The sequence below is a fragment of the Neomonachus schauinslandi genome, chromosome 10 (genome assembly GCF_002201575.2).
Source record: "Neomonachus schauinslandi chromosome 10, ASM220157v2, whole genome shotgun sequence".
NCBI lineage: Eukaryota > Metazoa > Chordata > Mammalia > Carnivora > Phocidae > Neomonachus > Neomonachus schauinslandi.
In genome coordinates this window covers 53826823-53833419 of record NC_058412.1, presented here as the reverse complement: position 1 = coordinate 53833419, position 6597 = coordinate 53826823, and positions in this window count along the sequence as shown.

The window sequence follows — 6597 nt, the reverse complement described above, 5'->3', positions numbered from 1 at the left end:
AATGGTTTGTGAACACATCACAGGACGTGCTCATTATACCACAAAGATAGAGTAGGGACCAAGCAATCACAGGGCAACATGGAAAATTGTTTTATAAGCCGACTTTTACAAATTGATTTCAAAGCTGGGGAGCAATTACCATTAAGCAAAATAATTTGCTGCTCTGAAGAGGGTAGGGCAAGGCAGTAGGTCCAAAGATAACCTAAGCCATCATTAGAGAAATCCAGTTATTTAGTCAATTTTACTTATTTACAGGACTAAAGATTAATGAGTTCAGATACTCACTCAGACAGTAATTAGGTTTCAAAAACATACTATAACAGAATCAATCATGGCTCTTGAACATAATGGCATTAGGGCAGAGCCCTCTTTCAGTTCTAGTTATTAGCAAGTGATTGGTGATCACTGGGCTTAAGCTGAGAGGCTACCCCAGGGCCCTGAAATAAAATGAAAGAAAACCCTTAAATAAGAAGAAAGTAGATCCTTGATCCTTTATCCTTTGCTTTGATGTTCTGAAATATTGTGCTCAGGATGTAGGGTTTTGTAACAGAACATCAAGGATTGGTGGCATTTCAAAATATAGTTGGTGTTTCACTTTAAATATATCTTTACTTGATAATCTAGCTATTTATAGTCCTTTGAATCTAATCTTTGGGGAGTATTATCACTTCTTCTTTAGATTTTTTTAAAAATTTACTTTTTTATGACTTTATGAATAAGGATAACTCAAGAGTTTTATAAATATATTGGAACCTCATGGCACGAAAGAAAAAGGCAGAAACTAAGGACAAAGAGCTTTTTGGTGAGGGACAAGTTTCCACTATCTCGTTTTACTTAGCAAAAAACACTTTCTCTTATTATAACACAGAGAAATTAGAAATAGGTATAATTCCTACATTCACAGAATCTAGGGTGGAGAAGAGATAGGAGATAAAGGAAAAAGCAATAATCATTTGGAATAATTTTAGATTTACAGAAAAACTGCAAAGATATTAGAGTTCCTACACACCCTTCACCCCCTTTCCCCTAATGTTAACATCTTACATCACCATAATACACTTGCCAAAACCAAGAAGTCAACGTTGGTACGTTACTATTAACTAAACTCTACACTCCATTTGGATTTCACCAGTGTTTCCACTAATGCCATTTTTCTGTTCCAGGAGCCAATCTAGTATACCATTTTTCATTTAGCCATGCCTTCTTAGTCCCTTCTGATCTGTGACAGCCACTCAGTCTCCTTGTTTCCCATGACCTTCACAGTTTAGAGGAATACTGGCTAGGTATTTTACAGAACATTCCTCAGTTTGTCTGATGTTTTCTCACAACTAGACCAGAGTTATGGACTTTTAGAAAGAATAATACAGAGGTAAAGTACCCTTCTCATTACATCATATAAGAGGCTATAAGGATATCAACCTAATTTATTACTGGTGATTCTCACCTTGATTATTTGGTTCAAGTGGTGTCTGCTGGGTTTCTCCACTCTAAAGTTACTATTTCCCCTTCCCATGTTCTGTCCTTTGGAAGTGAGTCACCACATCCAACTCCCACTTGAGGGGGAGGAGGGAATTAACCTTTATCTCCTGGAGAGAATCTATTTAAGTTATTTGGATTTCTTCTTTAAGGAAGATTTGCCCATTCTCCCCATTTATTTATTTGTTCCATCATTTCCCTCACCTATTTTTCATAAACATTTCTTCCTAACTGCCTCTTTTTATATATTGAATTCTACATCAAAGTATAACATGCACGTGTTGTATTACAAAGACTCACCAGACCTGTTGGGAAGACACAGGCTTGTCCTTCATGAAGCCACTGTACAGTACTAAATTTGTAGCTTTACCCGTCACATTTTTTCTCTGATTTTTTTTTAATGTAAAGCTTAATTTTCTGTGGCTGTTTATGTAGATTCCATGCATTTCCTTTTAGAGTATTAGGACTTTCTCTGATGTAGTTAATTTTTCCTACTGAATACGCAGACTATGGAATTAATCTAAGACTGTGTAAAGTTAGGCTATGTCTCCACAGTTTCTAAGAACAGTTGAAAAATAAAAATATAATATTAGTATCATTCAATCCAGCAGTTGTTTGGTTTCCATAACAGCAAACAAAGGCTTTGACTGACTTTCTCTAAACTAATCGTGTTTCTCCCTGCTTCTATTTGGACCTACAAATACTTTTACCATGTGAAGATCCTTGGGAAAAAAAATGAAGAATTGACACGTTTTCCCCTACATAGCCTCCTCCCTGCCTAACCCTTCCCCAAGGGAAGAAACTCCTTTAAAACTTTAAATTTAGTCCTGAGATAGACAACCTCAGAAGAGCATAGGGATTTGCATTTTATGTTTGTGGTTTATCTGAGGTTCAATCAACTGGCTTCCTAATGAGCCATACCGAATTCCTTGTGTCCTATGCCAGGCTCCATGTGAGTCACAAGTCCAGCACTGATTTCTCACCAGCTTTTCCAGGGGAGAGCAACATGAGATCCATAGTACCTCCTTCATTTCAGCTCTAAGAAACAGCTCTGTCAACAAGGCATTGATTTCAAGTAAGGGTAAAGGCAAGCCCTTAGTATGTCACCCTGCATGAATATTGCCAATGTTAACATGTGCTGTAAGCCAGGCTTTCCCTCATTCTGTCAACAATAAGAGGTACGCAGGAGCTCAAGGAGGAGCAGAGAAGGCTGCCACCCCTGTAGGATGCCATCAAGTCCCTGGCATGGAACCAGACCTGCTGAGTATAAAGAGGACACAGAACCCCTTTATCCTTATCCCTGCCCACTGATATTCCCCTGTCAAGAACTCCTTGCCTCTTTCTTTCCCAATCTCATTCATCTTTCCAGGCCAAAAGCACTTGATCTCTTTTCAAAGCTTTCCATAGCTCATGGATTTCCACTCTGCACAAGTTTTGGGTGTCTAAACATATATACTTTTTATTATATACTATCTTGTATTTGCTCTTTCAGATGTGTTCCTTTTCATTCCAATCCAACTTCCAAGGTTTGAGGTTTGAGGTCTAAAAACAGTGTCTAACATATTTTATCAGTCCTTTCTGCTAGAATGTAAACATCATGAACACACTGAAGACTTGTTTACTGCTGTGTTGGTTGTGCTTACCAGGGAGACCCAGAAGATATTGACTCAAAAAATATTGGTTGCACAGGAAAGAAAAATGAAAGTGCAAAGTGCCTAGTGCATCATCTAGATCCTACAGTCTTGCTGACTACCTGATTAACTTATGCCTGTTCTCAAGCAGCTTAAGATCTAAAGTAGCCATGAGATAACTATATCTGGTGTATTTCCAGTAACTGAAATGTTATATTTTAAAAGCCCTCCCCCCCCCCATTTCCCTCAACTGTTCTCTTATCTTGTTCTCTGAGTAATTCTATGATGTAGGTTTAGTGACTGATCTCTTGGCATTCTACTCTGGGAGAATATGATTGAACTACCTTCAATATTTTGATCCATTGGCACTGACAACACTAAGCATTAACAATGAAAGAGCTAGCTGAATAAGGAAAGTTAATTTCTGTACCCTTTCTTGTTTATCTAGAAATGTGAAATCATAACAACAACAACAAAATCAGAAGTGTTCCCAAAGTACATTTTTGGTTTCCTAAAATTAAAACACAGGAATTTTCTCTACATAAATTTTATGTGTCCTACTCTGAAACTTGACCTTTTTATCTGTCAGTAAGCAAGTTTGGGTTGAGCATATTTTTTTGTAGGCATAGTCTTTTTTTGTTGTTGGAGCCTTGTTCAGACCTTCACATCTCCAAATGAACCAAGCATGGCCATTTTGTGAGCATTCAAAATTCTTCAAATATTTAGATATATTTATGCTTCTAACCTGACAAAGTTACTTTAAACTGTAATGGAACTACAAAGATATGTATTATACATTACTACAGATATGCATTTTGTTTCTTTTCAAAATTTGTTTTTCCTCAATTAAAAAAAAAACTACAAAGGATTTAAAATTTTGCCAGATTTTTTTTTTATTTAACAATTCTATACATTACTCAGTGTCCCTCACAGTAAGTGTTCTTATTCCCTTTTTCTACTTCACCCATCCCCCCACCCAACTCCCCTCTGGAAACTTCTAGATTTTTAACAATTTCTCACCCAATCTTTCTATGCAAGTAGAATTTCAGTGGATAAGGAAGGGGGGAAAAGCCTTTTAAAGAGTTCATATAAAATTTGATCTGATCAAAAGACTATATTCAAGTTAAAGTCTCAAAGGCAATTTGGTGACAGTTAATCTGTTAGGGCTTTGGTCATGTATGTTTGCACACATACATTTATAAGATTAAATACCCATAAATGCTTCATAGCATTTCCTTATTTGAGATTGTGGTTTACCACTTGACTTTCTCATTTCTACTATCTCACTTCTCTTCAGCTTTCCTCATTATTCCCCTTATCTCCCTTGTTCCCTTATCCCCTAACCTAACCCCACTTCTAGATTCCATGAACCTAGGACTCATACCTTTATCAATTTGTCTTACTTTGTGACAAGTGAATTAGATAACATGGCCTCCCTAAATCTCCAATGTGTATTTCATGGGGAAGATCTCCTAGCCCTATCCCTTCACCACAACCTTATCTGAACAGCTGGCTGAACCTAAGGAGATAATGGATAACAGTGGTCAGATCACCAGGATCAACCTCCTTCAGTACGAGTCAGGAGGACCAGCCAACAAGCCTGCCAGAGTCAGAGGTACAGGTCCCTGAAAGGGAGACAAAGACTCTACTAAAAGCCTTCTCTGTGTCTCAGTTGTGCCTGGAGATTCCCCAAATCAAAATTTCTCCCAGCTTCCATATTCATGGCCAATAAACATCAGATTCCAGGATTAGACATTTTTCCCTTTCTGGAAAAAAATTAACCCTTACCACCACCCCACCATAGTGGATACAATGTCTGTTCAGAAAGGCAAGTTAGTTGGATGAGGATCATGGTGTTCGGATTCATCTCTGCTGAGACCAGAAAGCCTTTCCAGACACAGCAGTGACCATCGGGCTGAAGCTTATGGTCAGTCCTTCATGTTCAGAGTTTCTCACATGCTGTCCCCTCCTCTCTGCCAAGCTGTTTAGTGACAACTAACCCTGGGGGGTGGAGAGGAGTAGGAAGTGAGAGGGAACCAAGGCAGAGTTTTCATTTTCAAGGCATAAAAGATGAACTTTAGGCCACTGAATCCAAATCCACAACCAAGTCAAGGCTCTGTACTGTTTGAGCCATTACTCAATGTTCCACGCTTTAATATTTTAAGAAAAGTTTATTATGACAAGTCAATGACAGCATTTTTAGTAGGTCAATAAATCATGGACGTATCATATCACAGAGATGACAGCTATGTAAAGCATCACAGGAAACCTGATATTATTTCAACAAAATAGCAACTAGAGCCTCTTGGCACTTACTATAATTTTAAGTCAAGGTTTAAAAATATATTATTATTAATATTACTGAATGGGAAATTTTCTTGGATGAGGTACTAAGAAATGAAACAATTCATTGCAAACTTTAGTGTGCAAAGGAATAAAGTATTAAGCAGGGTTGCAAATCCTGCTCTTATATTGGTGTTCTGGTTTTATTTTACAATTTGCTAATATCAGGGTGGGGGAGGGGAAAAAACTCAAACAAATGAAAAATAGAATAAAAAGATTGTCAAGAGCTTCCCTTCATGGCCTCTTTCCAAGCATATGGAAAGAGAAGAGATGTTAATTTTTTAATATGCTTGGGGCATGACAGAGTACAGATTGGAGGCTGACCCAATCCTGTTTTGAGACTTTCATAGTGCAAACTTTGAAGCAGCTGTCAGAGCTGGGGGTGACAGATGTTAGCAGTGAAGGGTGCAAAGGCAACAACTTACCCCTCCTTCCAAACTGTGAAAATTATCCTGTGCCAACATTTTTCTGTTCTTTGAGATGAGAGGGCAGTAGAATAGCAGGATTAAGAAAGAATAATAAACCCTGATATTTGGATAGTACTTTCCAGTTTACAAAATGCTTACATGTGTTTTATTTCATTTGACCATCAAATCAACTTTCTAGAGTAAGCAGTTTAGGCTCTGATGTAATTTTTTTCAGCAGAAGACATAGGGAGGGTAAGTGACTTTTTCCCAAAGCTACATAGCTACCCATGGTGGAAGAGGACAATAACCCAGTCTCCCCACTGTCAGTTTGCTGCTTTTCGCATTATGCATGTTTATCCTAGTTTTCATCTGGTTTGGGTTTCTCTCCCTCCCTGATGCTGATATTATTAAATTATAAATCATAATCAGAGCATCGATATGAGAAGCCATATTTGCAACCCCTTCCCCACTTAATACTTTAGTCTCTCTCATACACAACTAAATATGTTTCATTTTTCAGTACCCCATCCAAGACTATGTTAGGCTCATGTCACTATTTCTTTTAACTTCTTTTAACCTGGCAACACGGGAATTCAGCAGTTCGGTGCCTTGGTGACATCAACCCTTGGAGAGAGAGCGCCCCTTATATTCCTTTTTCCCAATCCTGGCCTCAGGTCTGGCTCTCTTGCTCTGGTTTCAGACAACAGAGGACAGTATTTCATAGCAGAGAAGGCATGGTG